Below are 18,348 nucleotides of genomic sequence, written 5' to 3'. Positions count from 1 at the left end.
TTGATCCCAGGACCTGGGGATCATGACCTGCGCTGGAGGCAGACACTTAACCCACTGAGCCACTCAGGCATCCCTTTAAGCTATTTTTTAAAAAGATTTATTTATTTGTCAGAGACAGAGTGGGTACGGGCACACAGGGAGTGTGGCAGGCAGAGGGAGAAGCAGGCTCTCCGCTGAGCAGCGAGCCTGATGTGGGACTCCATCCCAGAACCCTGGGATCATGACCTGAGCTGAAGGCAATGCTTAATCAACAGAGCCACCCAGGCGCCCCCTCAGCTCTTTCGAAAAGAAGCTCAATTAGGCAGAAAAGTTGAGCATCCTTAATGAATGGTGTTTCCATCATTCCCAGCCATTTTTTTAAAGCCTCTTCCTGGTGGTCCAAAGGGTAGCCTGGTACGCCAGTCTTTTCTAGAGCTACATCTCCCTAGGCGCTGTGAAGCAATAAACTAATGTCCCCGTTGAGCTGGGTATACTGCTAGCAGATAACAGACCAAAATAGACCCAAAGCCCCCAACTTGACATCCCTGCAGTGTGGCGGGGAGGTGATGGCGAGGGGCAGGACACTTTGTGGACAATATTGCCCTCTTGGGTGTATCCATCCTCAAACCGATGGGAGAGGAAAGAGGTGACTAGAATGGCCACTAAAAAGAAAGCAAGCGCTTAGCCCAGAGGAGGAAGTGACCTGGAAGGAAAGGATCCCATTATATTCCTGAAGGCTTGGAGACTGATGGCCCCACCACCCCTTCTAGAACTATCTGTGACTGTGCTCTTGGGATTAAGGGGACATTCACCTTCTTTCAGAGGGCACTCTCTTCATGTGGCTCTGTGTCCTGTACCACCCTGGGCGGCTGCTGTCATACCACCATTCAAAGGACATTCCTTCGAGTCGCATATAGGAAGAGGAGACTGATTCGAGAAGTGAAGGAGATACCACATGGATGGAGCCAGCGGGGACGGCCCGCTTCAGAGACTCCGTAGAGGGCCTGAGTGTGAGTCTGCAAAAGGCCATGCCCGTTGTCATAAAGTTGCCAAACCCTGTTATCACACCTGTTAGCCTGAAAGCTCCTTTGGAGGTCCTCGTCTACACTGGCATCCCCAGGAGAGGTCAGAACCAGGGGATCTGGGGCCTACTGTAGAGACCAGTCATTTAAGGCAAGCGGCACGAAGGCCTTCCGATGCAAACAGGCAGAAACAGGAAGAGAATTGAGGATTCCCGGTTCTGAATTCAGACTCCACTGCCCTTCGGATGCAAGGGCTCCAAGAAGAAAGGACGTTCTCGTCCCTGCGGTTGTGGGACAGGATTTAGAAGTTGAGGCTCCTGGCTGACCTCTCAGTACCTATTTTTTTTCCTTTTCAGCCCTCTGACATAGCTTCCCGGGGCCCCATTCCCCAAGCATCCTTGACCACTCCTGTCAGCCCTGACCGTCTCAGACAAAGGAGGAGAGACCTCAGGCACTAGGGAGAGAGATGGCAGAACGGAATAAAGGAGAGAGACGTCAGGCTGCTTTATGTGGCCCGCCACATCCCCAGCACATGACTAAGAGATGACAGCTCTGCGGCCTTTCTGAGGACAAGACAGGAGGACAGCACACAGAAGCTTGGAGAGTGGAAAACACAAGCTGATGAGTCATCCAAGGGGCAGAGCAAAGAGGCAGAAGGCTCCAAGTTCAGATCCCATGGGCAGAGACGGGCCTGAGGAGACACAAGCTGGCCTGAGTCCGGGCTGAGAGCTGTGGGTTCATACCTCAGTGTCTGTGCTCCTGTCCTCGGGAAGTGAGGGGCATCACGGGGAAGATGGGCTGGGTAAGGAGAGGCCAGCCGCCCTCTGCCGCCAGGGTCTTCATCTGGACGGCCTGAGTGGGGAGGTCTGGGGCTCAGCACAGCGCCACCACTTGCTGTGGCTGAGGCCCAAGGGCATGTCTGGGTCCAGGCCCATTTGTGCAGGACCCAGGTCTTGACCTTCTCTCTCCCAGCAAACCATGGCACACCTGCTACCCAAGAGCCTGTTCAGATACCTCCGCAGTGACCGCTGCAGTCGCTTAGGGTTGTGTTCCCTATGCCCTCCAGTCCCGTAGTGCACCGTGGCTGAAGGGCCCTTGGAAGCCGAGGACACCACCACTCCTTACTTTACAGAAGAGGCCCCTGGAGCTCAGGGTGTTTCCCTTCCCGGGGAAGGGAAGGGTAGAGGGAGGGATTGAAATGGTCTCTGTGGCCCCAGGCCTCTCTCTCCCCAGACGGGATACATTCAGATCGCAGCAGTGGCTTCTCGGGAAGGGTCCTTCTTCAGCCTCTTGGCTCTCTCCCGCAGGGCGAGGAATCCCTTCTAAGCAGTGGTCGGCTTTGTTCTCGGAGAACTCCAAACCCTCTTCTCTCAAGATAACCCTCAGGTGGGAGGTTCCGTGTCTGAGCTCTTCACAGAAGGGCTGCCCTGTTAACGAGGTGCCAGTCCTCCAGAAGCACATCCTGTCCCTGTCCATAGACTAGGACCAGGAACCATACCCCTTCCACCCACTCTCCCGCCCAGAGGGGTGTGGGACTCGTAGGAGAGTCACGGGCAGAGCTGGACATGGGGGACACATCCTGGAGACTCAGCCTCTCCTTAGAACACCCCACGTCCTTATTTCTGTGCAACATATTCCAGAATTTTCCTCCAGCACCGTGTTCATTCAAGATTCCAGCAGCCCCCGGTTCCCACATCCTTTCTGTCCTGTCCCCCCACCCCTCCCGCTCACAGACCCAACGCTGAGCCACGCTGTGAATGCACTTTCAACTAGTCTTTGTTTTTGAGCCCTCAGGAGGCCCTCCCAACTTGTCCAAATCCTTCCTTCCAATGTCACACCACATCTTCCTCCTCCTGCTCCCCAAACTCACTCCATACCGACTGTCCTCTTAGAACAGCATTTAAAACCCAGATTTTGTTAAAGTACTGATTGCTGGGCCTCAGCCCCAGAATTTCTACCTCCGTTGGCCTGGGGTGGGGCCAGGAAATGGGCATTTCTGACAAGACCCCGCGTGGCGCTGATGCTCCAGCACACCCCGTTTGAGAACTGCAGTCTTAGAACGCCTCTCGTGTACTTTCTCCCGTGGGCAGGGATGGTCTTAGAACCTCGGTCACTGGCAACAGCTGGCGCAGGGCTAGATGTCAATGTAAGCTTCCTGAATGCCTGGGGCTGACCACTTTAGGGTTAAATGGGATCTTAATCTGCACTTTACTCTCCTATAATTGGCAAATGACTATGACAACTAAACCTGGCTGTCCAGGCTCTCGGTGTTTCCTGAGTTTTGCGGCTTCCCTCCCATCTGCCTGATCTTGCCGTGTGTTTCAGCCTCTGGGACAGCCGGCGTGCTGGCTCTCCTTGCCTCTCTCTGGACACAGGCCCATGCTGGCTGTGGGCCGTGCGGTCACCGTGAAGACGGCCGGCCGCACTGCAAGGACCTCTGGGCTCCAGTGGCCCCTGAGAGTGGCTCCAACCGAAACACCTTGGAAGCATCTCTGCAGACTGGTTTTTCTCCGTCTTGATGCTGTGTCTCTTCCAGTGTCCACCCAGCAGGCTATCCTTGCTGGACATTGACCTTGGCAGAGGTCATTGAGCAGCCCAAAAGAATGCAGGAGGGAAGCACAGGGGCCTGGTGGTCTCCAGGGAGACTGATTGGCCTTTCTCTGCGCGCTCCTAACACCTTCCTCATTTTGGAGATAGGTGGGGGCAGGAACCATCCAGTGCTCCAGAGGTGAACTTGGCAATTGGTGCGGTAAGGGAGACACTGCACCCTCGCTGTGGCCTGCAGCTCCCCAGCCCCTGTAGGTCAGCAGTGGCCTGGGTGCTCAGGACCCAGAGAGGCCTCTTGGGAGACGTAGCCTGAGGAACCTCTTTTTTTTTTTTAAGGTTTTATTTATTTATCTGAGAGAGTGCGTGTGAGAGAGCATGAGTGGGATGGGGGGGATGGTGGTGCGCGGAGAGGGAGATGCAGTGTCCCTGCTGAGCAGGGAGCCCAGTGCGGGGCTCAATCCCAGAATCCTGGGATCGTGACCTGAGCCACCCAGGTGACTCTGAGGAGCCCTGTAGTGACTAAGGTTCACTTGCACGGGGCAGGAGTCTGTCAGGACCGTCCAAGGAAGACTGGGCATGGATAGTTCCACAGGTATCTATTTCTGAACCCTTAGTTCCATACGTTCTTCCTAAAACTGATGTGAGGAAACCCCGAGGGAGGCTCTCCATCCCCACCCCACCCTCCCCTTCATCACCATCCTTCCACCGCTCTCCTCTGCTCTGGTCTTCCCATGGCGCATTGTCCCAGAGTTCAACATGTCTGAGGAGCCAAAGGGGCATTAAGATATCCCGGCTGGGAAACTGAATGATGAATGCCTGGGCAGGGAATCCTGCATATCAGACAGTTTCCTTTAGACAGAACTGAAGAAGTACTTACTCATCAACTGGCCAGCTGATAGATCATTGGGGAAAACATTGGTGATGGCTCAGTACTTGATCGATGCCATATAACTCTAAAGGAAATTTAAAATTTTGAGTGACCCCGCTATAACAAAATTCTGTCCACACCCACTGACATATCCTCTCTGAAAATGAGAAATAAGGATATAATTGGTGATGAGCCAGGCCTCATTCTGGAAATAACTAATAATAATTCGTGATATGAAATAATTTCAATGAAGTCATCTATATCATTAGGAGTGGGATTTTCAATAAATACATATTTTTGTCATATTTTTTGTTTATAAGCACCCAACTTTATGTTGTTTAATTAAGAGTATTTAATACTTGTAATAATCAAAAGAAATACATTGACACTTAAAACCTCATGGTCTTAGGACATCCCCCCTCCATTTATATTATTTAATTAATTTATTTATTTATTTTATGATTTTTATTTATTTGTTTGACAGAGAGAGAGAGCAGAAGCAGAGGGAGTGGGAGAGGGAGAGACAGGCTTCCCGCAGAGCAGAGAGCCCGATGTGGGGCTCCATCCCAGGACCCTGGAATCATGACCTGAGCCAAAGGCAGACGCTTAACAACTGAGCCACCCAGGTGCCCCATTTATATGTATTTTAAAGATTTTATTTATTTATTTGACAGAGAGAGATCACAAGTAGACAGAGAGGCAGGCAGAGAGAGAGAGAGGGAAGCAGGCTCCCTGCCGAGCAGAGAGCCTGATGCGGAACTCGATCCCAGGACCCTGAGATCATGACCTGAGCCGAAGGCAGTGGCTTAACCCACTGAGCCACCCAGGCACCCCCCCATTTATATGTATTTTAAAAGAAACTTACTGAAGCCTGACACAAACAGAAAATGCTCAAGTAGTAAAAGTGATCTCACTAAGTGAACATCCTTGTAACTACAACCCAGATCAAGAAAAAGACCATAAGTTGCACTCTAGGAGTGGGATGGGTGGCCGTAGGGTTTAGATATGTTCACCTTCTTTAGATACTGCCAAAATGTTTTTCAAAATGTAACAACCTGCATTCCCACTAGCAGCGTGGGAGGGTTTCCGTTGCTCCTTGTCCTTGTCAATATTTGAAATGGGCTTTTATTTCAGCCATCCTGGTGAGTAGTAGGATTATGGTTTTAATCTGCATTTCCTCAGTCGATTAAGATGAGCACATTTCCCCATGTCTAATATGTGATTAGTGAGCATTTGAGTATACTTTTTTTTGCAAAGTGCCTGTTAAGTCTCTTGCCAGTATTTCTATTGGGCTATTTTTTTCTTACTGATCTGGTGGATTCTGAATTTGAGTCTTTTGTTGGCTGCATGTACTGCAGGTACCTTCTGTCCCTCCATGACTTGCTGTTTTACTCACTTGATGTCCGCCAAGGAGGGAAGGTTCCCAGTTGTAATGTCTTCCAGTTTGTCAGTATTTTCCTTTATCATTAGTGCCGTTGGAGTCTTGGTGCAGCAAGTATCACCTATGCCAAGGTCATGAAGATATTTTCCTGTGTTGTCATTTATAAGTCATATTACTTTACCTTACACATTTAGATCTAAAATTCATCTGGAATTGACTTCTTAAACACAGTGTGGTATATGCAGTAGCTAATTGTATAGCCAAAAAAGGAATGTAATATTGTCACCTGGATATAGGACATGTGGACAGGTGCTACAATATGTGGGTGGATGAACCTCAAAAAACAATCTGCTAAGTAGAAGAAATCAGACACCAAAGGTCACGTACTGTGTGGTTCCATTTATATGAAACATTCAGTATAGATAAATCCATAGAGACGGAAAACCGGTTAGCAGTTGCCAGAGGCTCGGGAGGGTGGGAGTCTCCTGCAGGGTAACGAGAATGTTTTCAAAGTAGATGTGTTGGATACACAGCATGTCGAAGGTACCAAATGCTACTTTAATTGTACACTTTTTCCCAAGTTCCATCCACGTTGGAACATGTATCAGTTCGTCATTCCTTTTTATGGCTGAATTATATCCCACTTAATAGATATACCATGTTTTGTTTATTCACTCGTCTGCTGAAGAACGTTCGGCTTATCTTCATCTTTTGGCTTTGTGAATAATGCTGTATGAAAAATTGTGTACAAGTATTTGTTTGGCTGTCTGTTTTCAAAATAATTGAAATAATTTTCAAAGTAATTGAGAATCCAATTCTATCAGTATATACCTAGGAGGAGAATTCCTGAGTCAGTTAAGTAATTGAATGTTTATGTTTACCTTTTTGAGGAAGCTCCAAATGGTTTTCCACAGCAGCTGCATCATTTTTACATTTCCACCAGAAAGTACAAGGATTCCAATTTCTCCACAGCCTCGCCAAGACTAGTTTCCCTTCATTTTTAATTAGAGCCATACTAGTGAGTGTGAGGTTTTGTGGTTTTACTTGCATTTCCCCAATGACTAATAATGTCAAGTATCTTTCCGTGTGCTTATTGGTCACATGTATATATTCTTTGAACAAATGTCTGTTTGGGCCCTTTGCCCATTTTTTAATTGGGCAGTTTGTCTTTTTATAGTAGAATAGTAATAGTTCTTTATATATTCTGAGTAGCTGGCCCTTATTACATGTATGATTTATAAATATTTTCTCCCATTCTGGAGAGGCGCGTCTCTTTCTTGATGCACATAACTTTTTACTTTTACTGAGATCCAAGTTGTTTTTTCTTTAGTTGATTGTATTTTAGGTGTCATATCCAAAAAAATCACTGCCAAATCCGAAGTCATGAAGATTTGACCTTTGTTTTCCTCGGAATTTTAAAGTTTTAGCTCTTTGAACATTTAAGTCTTTGGTCCATTTTGAATTAATTTGGGGGCATATATGTAAAGTATGGCATTCAGCTTCGTACTTTTTCATGTGACTATCCAATTGTCTCAGCATCATTTTTTGAAGAGCCTGTTTTTCTTCATTGAATGATCTTGCACCTTTGTCAAAAATCAGTTAGTTGTAGGTGTGCAGGCTTATTTCTAGACTCACAATTCTATTCAGTTTCTTTGTATATATCCTTATGCCCGTACCACACTGTTTTGATTATAATAAATTTTGAAATCAGAAAGTAGGAGGCCTCCAACATTGTTCCTCTTTTTGAAGATTCTTTGGGCTCTTTGACTTGTCTTGCAATTTCATATCAATTTTAGGGTTGGCTTTTGTTTCTGTAAAAAAGGCTATCAGAAGTTTGATAGGAATTGTATTGAGTTTTGTGGATTGTTTTGTGTAGTATTGCCATTTTATTTATTTTAAAGGTTTATTTATTTGTTTTAGAGAGAGAGTGTGAAAGAGGGTAGGCAGAGAGAGAGAGAGGGAGAGAGAGAAAATCACCAAGCAGACTTCCCACTAAGCTCAAAACCTGATGCAGGGCTTGATCCCAGGACCCCAAGATCCTGACCTGAGCTGAAACCAAGAGTCAGCTGCTTAACCGACTGAGCTACCCAGCTACCCCCAGCATTACCATTTTACCAGTAAGTCTTCCACTCCATGAACATAGGATGTCCTTTAATTTTTCTAGGTATATTAAAATTTCTTTCAGTAATGTTTTGTAGTATTTATGTTCCAACTCTTGAGCCTCCTTGGCTAAATTCATTCCAATGTATTTAATTCTTTTTGCTATTACTGTAAATGGAATTATTTCATTAATTATCCTTTTCAGATTGTTCATTGCTCCTATATAAGAATACCACTGATTTGGAGTGCCTGGGTCGCTCAATTGGTTAAGCATCTGATTCTTAATTTCAGCTCATGTCATGATCTCAGGGTAGTGGGATTGAGCCCTGCTTGGGATTCTCTCCCTTTCCCTCTGCTCCTCTCCCCACTCATGTTCTCTGTCTCTCTCAAATAGCATAAATAAATATTTTTTAAAAGATTTTAAAAATTTATTTGCTAGAGAGAGACGGAGCACACAAGTAGGCAGAGCAGCAGGCAGAGGGAGAGGGAGAAGCAGCCTCTCCACTGAGTAGGGAGCCTGATGTGGGGCTCGATCCCAGATCATGACCTGAGCCAAAGTCAGCCGCTTAACAACTGAGCCACCCAGGCGCTCCTAGAATAAATAAGTCCTTAAAAAAAGAATACAACTGATTTTTGTGTGTTGATCTTTTATCCTGCAACTTTGATGAATCTGTTTATTAGCTTTAGTAGTTTGCCTGTGAATTCTTGAGGATTTTCTATCTATAGGATCATGAAATCTATAAATGTAGGTATACATTTTCCATTCCAATTTGAGGGTTTTTTGGTTTGTTCATTTGTCTAATTGCTCTGGCTAGAACTTCCAGTACGTACAGTGTTGTCCATTTTATCTGGGTTACCTAATTTGTTGGTGTTCAGTTATTCATAGTATTTGCTTATAATCCTTTATATTTATGTAAGGTCACCCCTTTCGTTTCTGATTTTAGTAATTTGAGCCTTTCCCCCCTTTTTTTTCTTACTTCAGCTAAAAGCTTGTCAACTTTGGTCTTTTCAAAGAGCTACCTTTTTGTTTTGTTGATTCACTATAATATTTTTCTGTTCTCTCTTTTCTTTATCTCCACTCTAATCTTTATTCTTTCATTCTACTAGCTTTGTATTTAGTTAGAGCTTCTTTTTTGGTTTCTGAAAGTGTAATGTCAGGTTACTGATTTGAGATATTTCTTCTTTTTTAATGTGTATCTTTAAACCTCTCAATTTCTCTCTGAGCACCGCCTTTGGTACATCTAAGTTTTGTTATGTTGTGATTTAATTTCATACATTTCTTTTCCCTCTGGTTTCTTCTTTGACTCAAGGTTTTTTTTTTTAAGATTTTATTTATTTATTTGACAGGCAGAGATCACAAGTAGGCAGAGAGGCAGGCAGAGAGAGAGAGGAGGAAGCAGTCTCCCAGCTGAGCAGGGAGCCTGATGTGGGGCTTGATCCCAGGATCTGGGAACATGACCTGAGCCAAAGGCAGGGGCTTTAACCCACTGAGCCACCCAGGTGCCCCTGACTCAATGTTTTTAAGAGCGTGTTTAATTGCCACCTATTTGTTACTTTTCTAGTTGTCCTTCTGGCTTTGACTTACAGCTCCATTCTGTTGTGGTCAGAGAAGATATTTTGTGTGATTTCAGTCATTTAAAAATTTAAGGGACTTTTTGGGGGACTTTTAAGTTAAATTCAATTTAATTTTTATAAATGCTGAATATGAGATCTACCCTCTTAAAAATTGTGAAGTATACAATACAGTATCATTGAATATATGTACAACTAGAACTTACTCATCTTGCTTAACTGAAACTTTATGCCCATTGATTAGCAACTACCCATTTCACCCTGCCCCCCAGCCCCAGCCAACCACTACTCCACTCTGTGTGAATTTGACTATTTTAGAAACCTCCTAAAAATGGAATAACATGGTATTTGTCTTTCTGTGACTGCCTTACTTCATTAAGCAGAATGTCCTCGAGGTTCATCCATATAGTCACATTCTGCAGAATTTCCTTTTTTATGTGGTGTTTTTTAAAAGATCTGGAACAGTTCACAAATTTGCATGCCATCCTTGAACAGGGGCCATGCTCATCTTCTCTGTAAAGGGCCGGTTTTAGTGTATGTACTGCTGAAATGAGCATCCTTCTTTTTTTAATGCCGATTAATACTCCTTTGCATGTATATACAATATTTTTTTATTCATCTGTCATTGAACATTGAGGTTGTTTCCACATCTTGGCTGTTGTGAATAGTGCTTCTATGTATATGGGAGTGCTAATACCTCTTTGAGACCCTGACTTCAGTAATTGTGGAAAAATACTCAGAAATGGGATTACTGGATCATATGGTAATTCTATTTTTAATTTTTTGAGAAACCTCCATGCTGTTTTCCATAACGACTGCACTATTTTGCATTCCTACCAACAGTATACAAGGGTTCTAATTTCTTTACATATTTGCCAACCCTTGTTGTCTTTTTTAAAAAAATAATAGCCATCCTGATGGGTGTGATGTGGTATCTCATTATAGTTTTGGTTTACATTTCTCTGATGATTAGTAATTGTGAGCATTTTTCATATATCTGCTGTTCCATTTGTATGTCTTCTTTGGAGAAATGTCTGTTCAAGTTCTAGCCCATTTTCTACAAAACACTGATGAAAGAAATTAAAAACCCAAACAAATGGAAAGACACACCATATTCATAGATCAGAACTTTTTCAACTTAATATTAGAACTTTTTTGAACTTAATATTTTTTTGAACTTAATATCAGAACATTTGAACTTAATATTGTTCAAATGTCCATATTTCCCAAAGCAGTCTACAGATTCAGTGCAATCCTATCAAAATCCCACTGGCTTTTTAAAAAACAAATTGAAAAAAAAATTCTGAAATTAATATGGGACCACAAAAGACAATGAATAGCAAAGTCAGTCTTGCAAAAAAAAGGACAAAGGTGCAGGCATAATTCTTCCTTATATCAAAATATATTACAAAACTACAGTAACCAAAACAGTATGGTGCAGATCTAAAAGTAGACACATAGACCAGTGGAACAGAATAGAGAGCCTGGAAATAAATGCGTGTATGTATGGTCACTAATTTTTGACAAGGGTGGCATGAATTCATTGTGGGGAAGTAAGTCTTTTCAACAAATGGTATTGGCAGAAGTGGATATCCACGTGCAAAATAGTTAAATTGGACCTTTATGCAACAATCAACTCAAAATGTACTCAAGACTTACATGTAAGACTTAAAACTCCTAGAAGAAAATATATTGAGAAAGCTTCATAACATTGGTCTTGGCAATGATTTCATAAATATTACACTAAAAGCACAGGCCACAAAAGCCAAAATAGACAAGTGGGACTATGGCAAACTAAAAAGTTTCTGTGCAGCAAAGGAAACAACAAAATTAAAAGGCAGCCTATGGAATGAGAGAAAATATTTGTGAACCATATATCTGATAAGGGGTTAGCATCCAAAATGTATAAGGTACTCCTACAACTTAACAGCAAAACAAAACAAAACAAAACACCTAATAAAAAGTGGGCGGGCTACAGACTTGTGACCTAACATATAGTCTATCCTGAGAATAGTCCATGTGCACATGAAAATGTATGTTCTACTTTTGGGGGGTGGGATATATGTCTGTTAGGTCAAGTTGATTTATAGTGTTGTACAAGTCCTTTATTTCCTTATTGATCTGTCTGGGTGTTGTATCCATTACTGAAAGTGAGAAGTGAAATTTTGGACTATTGTAAAACTATTTCTCCCTTTGATTTTGTCAAATACTGCTTCATATACTTTAGGACTCTCTTATAAGGTGTGCTTATGCCTATAATTGTTATATTAATTCTTGATAAATGGACTCTTTTATCAATATGTAAGGTCATTCTTTGCCTCTTGTAACATGTTTTGATTAAAGTCTATTTTGTCTAATATTAGCATAGCCACCTCAGGTCTCTTGATTTCAGTTTGCTTGGAGTATCTTTTCCATCTTTTCACTTTAAACCTATTTATGTCTTTGGGTCTAAAATGAGGGTCCTATAGACAGACAATGGAAGGATCATGGTTTGTTTTTTAAGCCCATTCTCCTGATCTTTGCCTTTTAATTGGAGAGCTTAATACATTTACATTTAAAGTCAGTACTGAAAAAAGAATAAAGTCAGTACGATAAGGAAGGACTTCTGCCATTTTATCATGGTTTTCTATATATCTTATATCTTTTTGTTCCTCAGTTCCTCCAATACTGCCTTATTTTGTTTATAATTGATTTTTTTAAACCCATTAAGGACACTTTTTCTTTCTTTTATAATTCTTTAAATATTTTATTTATTTACTTGAGAGAGAGAGAGAGAGAGGGAGGGAGAGCATGAGAGGGGAGAGGGTCAGAGGGAGAAGAAGACTCCCCACTGAGCAGGGAGCCCAGTGTGTGTCTTGATCCAGAACCCCGGGATCATGACCCGAGCCAAAGGCAGACCTTTAACTGACTGAGCCACCCAGGTGCCCCTCACTTGTATTTTTTTTTTATTACACTGAGTTTACTGAATAAATCTTCAGGACTTCTTAAAACTCTCACTCCTCAATTACTGTCAGGCTTCTTGACACGCATGCTCTGGTTTTTGTACAGCCTCTCCAGTGTCTTCTCCTCAGCCTCCTTGTGGCTCCTTTTTCTCTGCTCACTGTCATAGAACAGTCATTCATTTGGGCTTTGTCCTTGACACTGTCTTTTCACTGGAAAGTGATCTTTTTGCTCTCTTTACTCACCCTGGCTGAACATGTCCACAGTGATAGCTCTGTGTACCACTCTTAAAGCTAGAACCCACATCTGGAACCTTTCCCTAAGTCTCCAACCCTTATCTGCATAAACGTACCCAAAAGCGAACTCACTGTTTTTCCTCTAAACCCTGTTTTGCCACCTATATTCACTTTCTCATTGGACGTCACCACTGTCCACACAGCGTTTCAAACCAGAGTAAGACATCATCAAAGACTCTTACCTCTCCTCACCCACTATGTAATCAACCCCCAGAGCCTATAGATTGTGCTTCCTTATTTTTTTTCTTGTGTCTCTTTTCCCTCTTCATCCCACTTTGGCCCTATTTTAATTCTATTTTTGGTCTGGATTACTGTGGTGGACCTTGGATTAATAAGAACTCTGGGTTTTCAGTCCAAGAAGTTGGACTCCCACTAACTTAAGCAAAAAAAAGAAAGGGAAAAAAAGAGGAGGAAGAAGAGGAATAATTTACTGGCTTGTGTAACTGAGGAGTCAGAAGAGTAGAATTTTTCTCAGGCTTTCCTGAATGAAGAGGTTCACATGGCATTGCCAGGACTCAGTTCCCCACCCTGTGTCTCCAGCAGCAGCCCTCCATCAGAGGAAGATTGCCACTGGCAGCCCTAAGCCTACACAAGCATTTTGGTTAGCTATTCCAAAAAAGAGCAAAGCATCTTCCTTGACGGCTTCAGCAAAAGCCATTTTATCATTTGGGCTGGGCTATGTGCCCAACCCCAGCCGAATCACTGTGGCTAAAGAGTGAGCAGGGCTGAAGCTGATAAAGATGTATTGTGATTGTTCAGGCCTCTGGTCATCTGTCCACTTCTGAGGTTGGAAGAAAGCATACGAGCCCCACCTGAGTCACGTGGGCTGAGAAGGCTATGAGGATGGGAGAGAGTTTGTATTTTGATGACCATGATGTTGGACAAAGAGCGTGTGTCTACTTTAGCCTCCTGATTTCCTTACTTTTGCTCTGGCCCCTTCCAACGCCTCCTGTACACTGCTTTTCAGAGTAGAACAGGGTATAGTTATGAAAACATTCTTTGTTGAAAGACATACCCGGTGCTTTTAGCTTGAAGTTCAAATGCCTTAGTTTAGGACACAAGATACTTCCTGATCTGGCCTCTACCTACTTCTCTAGCCTCATCTTTGTCCGCTTAGCCACAAGTGTATCTAACTTCTAGTCATATCAAACTTGTTAATACACTATTTGGAAAATCTATGCCTCATCCAAGAACTGTTCTTTTTTTCTAAATGTCTCCCCTCATCTTTCACTGCCTTTTAGAAAACTGAGCTAACTCCTTTTCACCACGCCCTCTGAAACTCAGTTCAATGGTCATCATGTCTTTTGGGAAACCTTTTTCTTCTTCCAAGTTTGCTTTACATACGTCCTTTGTGCTCCAGTAGCATTCCGTGGTCCACTCTGGAACCGCACATTTTATAAGATCTGTTTGCTAGTTTACATGAATGTCTGCCTCCATTTTATTGTGGGCCTTTCTCTTTTTCTTTTTTCTTTTTTTTTTAGATAGAAAATGGGGCAGGGGCAGAGGGAGAGAGATATTTTTTTAAAAGATTGATTCATTTATGGGGCGCCTGGGTGGCTCAATTTTTAAGTATCTGCCTTGGGCCCAGGTCATGATCCCAGGGTTCTGGGATGGAGCCCTGCATCCGGCTCCCTGCTCCGGGGGAAGCCTGCTTCTCCCCCTCCCACTCCCCCTGCTTGTGCTCCCTCTCTTGCTGTGTCTTGCTCCATCAAATAAATAAATAAAATCTTTTTAAAAAAAGATGTATTTATTTTAGAGAGAGTGTGTGAGAGAGCTGGGGAGGATGAGCAGAGGGAGAGGGGAGGGGAAGCAGACTCCTTGCTGAGCAAGGAGCTTGATCCCACAACCCTGAGTCCTGACTGGAACCAAAACTAAGAGCCGAGCATTCAACTGACTGAGCCGTCGCGGCAGCGCAGAGAGAAAGAATTTTTATTTTATTTTATTTTATTTTATTTTTTGAGAGAGAAAGAATCTTAAGCAGGCTCCATGCCCAGCGTGGGGCCAGAGGTGGGGCTTGATCCCATGACCCTGAGATCATGACTTGAACTGAAATTAAGAGTCAGAAGCTTCACTGACTGAGCCACCCAGGTGCCCCTGCGTTCTCTTTTATAATGAGAAAATGTGTTCTAGTCAGTGTTTTCACCTTCAACACTTAGCCCGGGACCTGGCTTATAGCAGAAAGCCAGAAAATGCTTCGAAGAGCTGAACACCCAGCACTTGTCAGGGCCTCCACCATTAAACCCAAACAACACATTGTACCTTTTTTCCTTTCAAAGTTGTTTGTGGCGGGCAGTACTATTTGGATTTAATTTTATGAAACTTTCTGCTTGTGCTACCTAATTCAAGAGGGATGATGGACTATAGAAACCGAATTCCGCTGGTTACTCATTTGGTGGGACCTCTCAGTCTGTTGTGAGGCCCCAGGATGGCAAGGATCACATTTGATTCATTGGTCCACAGCCAACGCCAGCCTCACAGAAGGAGCTCATTTGAATGTTTGCTGGGTAAATAAACACACATCTCTGTGTTCTTCTGAGCAAGCTCTCAACGATCTGTAATAAGGCTGTGAATGTTTTCTTTTTTGTCACATACCTTGGTCTCCTCCTTTCATCTCCTCAGAACCCTATTTTCACATTTTTCCTCTTACTCCAACTCTTCTCATGTTCTCCATGTAGCCAGTACGAGGTGAGCCATCTTGCTCCTTCTTCCCCTGAGTCCAGATCAGAGGCAGGGACAGCTAAGCGGGCGTCAGCCATCGAGTCCCCATGCAAGAAAGTCACAGCCTCTATATGTCTGATGCAAATAAGGACAACACAGACCTGCAGGCCTAGCTTCGGGGCTCTAGGAAGCCAGACCAGTGTTGACTCGGTGTGTAGCTCTGTCATCATGAATCACATGGTGACTTTCTATTGTTTAAACTACCCCCTCCCCGGCCCTGGGTCAGTGGCACTTCCTCAGGGCAGCCCTCGGCAGTGAAGACGCGTGGGTATCTTAGCATTTGTGTCCACTTCTTCCACTGTGAGGTGCTAAGGGGTGGTGTGACCGGGTGGAAAGGGGGCTAGAATAAGAGTCAAAGGTCAGAGAACTGGGTGTCCACGTTTCTTGTGGACCCGCTGAGGTCTGGAGCAATTCTCATTCTGCGGACGAGCCTGGGTTTCTGCCTCTCTGAGCTAAGGTGGTCACACGTGCTCTGCTTGCTTTAGCGGATGGCTTATAGGATCGCATTTATGGCTGGGAAATCACACTTTAATTCCGAATCAGTTTACAAATATCGGAGGTTATCATTCCCACCATCCTCATCATCGGTTCGAGCAGTTTGCCTTCTCACCGACTGTTCCCCCAGTGCAGCGAGGGTAAGAAGGGCAGCGCGGGCTCCGGGGTTTCCTTGTTACTGAGAAGCACAGGGAAGGAGAAGGAGAGGGGAGGCGTGTGCAAACTGGCAGCGATGATATTCAATTTTTTTCTCATAATTTGACCTCGTGTGGATTAATTTTGCGGAGGAAACTCTCCCTGTGGGAAATCAACATTTCGTGGGACACCACCTGTATTAGGAAAAGCTCAGCCTGTGCACACCGAGTAGCGGCCGGGTACCTACCGTGTGTACCAGTCGCTGCATTACAGCACGAGCAAAGCACACAGGTCTGTGACCTTACAGAGAGTACTGTGCAGTGGAGAAGAAAGAAAACCGCCAAAGAATTACAGACATCTAATTGAACTCATCGTGAATGTCCAACTGTGCAAACATTTCCGACTTGGGAGGCTTCTAGTTCATCACCTCAGGACGCAGTGGGGTCCTGTGACAGTGCTGGTGAGGAAGGGGCAGAGACAGCCATCCTCCAGTCACCGCTGCAGATGGACTTGGGAACAGCAACATGGAGGTGAGTGAGCGCCTTCTCTGAAGGAGCAGTGATTCGGCAGGGCTGGCTGGCATTTGATTTCCCTAGTGGGACTGTGCAGGTTGCAAAATATTTAAGGCACTTTAAGAAAAGATGATGCCAGGAGACAGGAAGTGCTAAGTGGCCAGGAGCAGGCTTGGCAGTGCTGGAAGCACAACCTGGTTCAGGTGCCCGGGGCTGGCCCTGCCCCTCTACAAGAAGCTGAGAGCAGGGCAGGCAGCACCAAAGGCTGCACGTGCACACACACACGCTCACGCGCACACGCATGCATACACACACAGTCACCCTACCCTTTTTTGCACATCTCATTGACAGGGACAAGGCTGCCAAACTTTCTGTTTGATGCCTGTCTCTTCACAGTTCCTAAAACTGGCCCGTCCTTTAGGAAAACAGGAAAGAGAACCACTCACTTTGCAAGGACCACAGTTCAGGAAGGCATGATGGTAAATTTTAGGCATCAGAGTGTCTGGGTAACAGGCTGCGCTGATGTTTCATCACACATTCCTTGGGATGTGTCTATGCAGGCAGTTTGGGTTGAGATGAACATTTGAATTGGTAGACTGAGGAAAGCAGATTGCCTCCCCAGTGTGGGTGGGCCTCATCTAAGCAGTTAAAGAGCAAAATAGAACAAAGGCCAAGTAAGAGGGAACTTCTGCCTGACTCCCTAAGACAGGACAATCCATCTTCTCTTTCCCGTGGACTGGAACTTAATCATTGGTTTTCTTGGGTCTCCAGCTTGCCGCCTACAGGTGTTGGGACTTCTAAGCCTAATATGTACATACATATATACACACATACAATCCAACCTTTATATCATCAGATCAATCCTTTGCTAAAGAATTCTGCTTTTCTCCGCCTTTGAAACAGACAAAGCCAAAAGAGGTTATAGATAAATGTTACAAATCTGGCCAGTTATGTATACATAGAATAGTGTAAGCCAAATATTAACAAACTATATAACTCTATATCACATTTTCCCTAAAATGTCCTCGATCATAATACAAGTCCTGATTTCTGATATGTTACATGAGGGGAGAAAAGGTCAATTCATGCCAGGATGGTCATCTTTCAAAGGGAAAAACCCTCCCATCTCCCCCAAAGTCCATGACAATGATGCAGGAGTTATATTTTATGTTTTTTTTCATTGCAGAATTGTTTATTTTCTTAATTTAAATTCAAGTAATTAACATATAATGTACGACTAGTTTCAGAGGTAGAGGTCAATGATTCATCAGTCTTATGGAACACCCAGCGCTCATTACATCACCTGCCCTCCTTAACGTCCATCACCCAGTGACCCCATCCACCACCCTCTTCCCCTCCAGCAACCCTCCGTTTGTTTCCTAGAGTTAACGGTCTCTTATGGTTTGTCTTCCCGTCTGATTTTGTCTCGTTTAATTTTTTCCTCTCTTCCCCTATGATCTGTTTTGCTTCTTAAATTCCACATATGAGTGAGATCATGTAATTGTCTTTCTCTGGTTGACTTATTTTGCTTAGCATAATACCCTCTAGTTCCATCTGTGCCATTGCAAATGGGAGTTATATTTTATAAAGCAGTAAAAAAGATATATCCCCAGCTAAAAGTGAGATAACTATCTCCATGGGCCAATGGGGGATCCCAGACAGAGGAAAAAGGGCATGGAAACCACACACAGCCTGTTAGGCTTCCTGACCAACAGTAAATGGAATGACCAGAAATGCACATCCAGAGCTTGGGTTGAGGACAGGAGTGAGAGTCACCCATAGG

General features: G+C 44.1%; 1 non-coding gene across 1 annotated transcript; it reads right to left on the bottom strand.

Moving 5' to 3' along the window:
- Positions 1 to 9,919: 9,919 nt before the first annotated feature.
- LOC125092510 (U6 spliceosomal RNA) lies at positions 9,920 to 10,026 on the bottom strand. The gene has a single exon (XR_007124972.1). It is a non-coding gene; the product is annotated as a U6 spliceosomal RNA (small nuclear RNA).
- Between the last annotated feature and the right edge of the window lie 8,322 nt (positions 10,027 to 18,348).

Source organism: Lutra lutra, chromosome X (assembly GCF_902655055.1).
Source record: "Lutra lutra chromosome X, mLutLut1.2, whole genome shotgun sequence".
In the NCBI taxonomy this organism is placed as follows: Eukaryota; Metazoa; Chordata; class Mammalia; order Carnivora; family Mustelidae; genus Lutra; species Lutra lutra.
The sequence above is the reverse complement of the archived record's forward strand: the minus strand, read 5'-3'. Positions and strand labels throughout refer to the sequence as shown.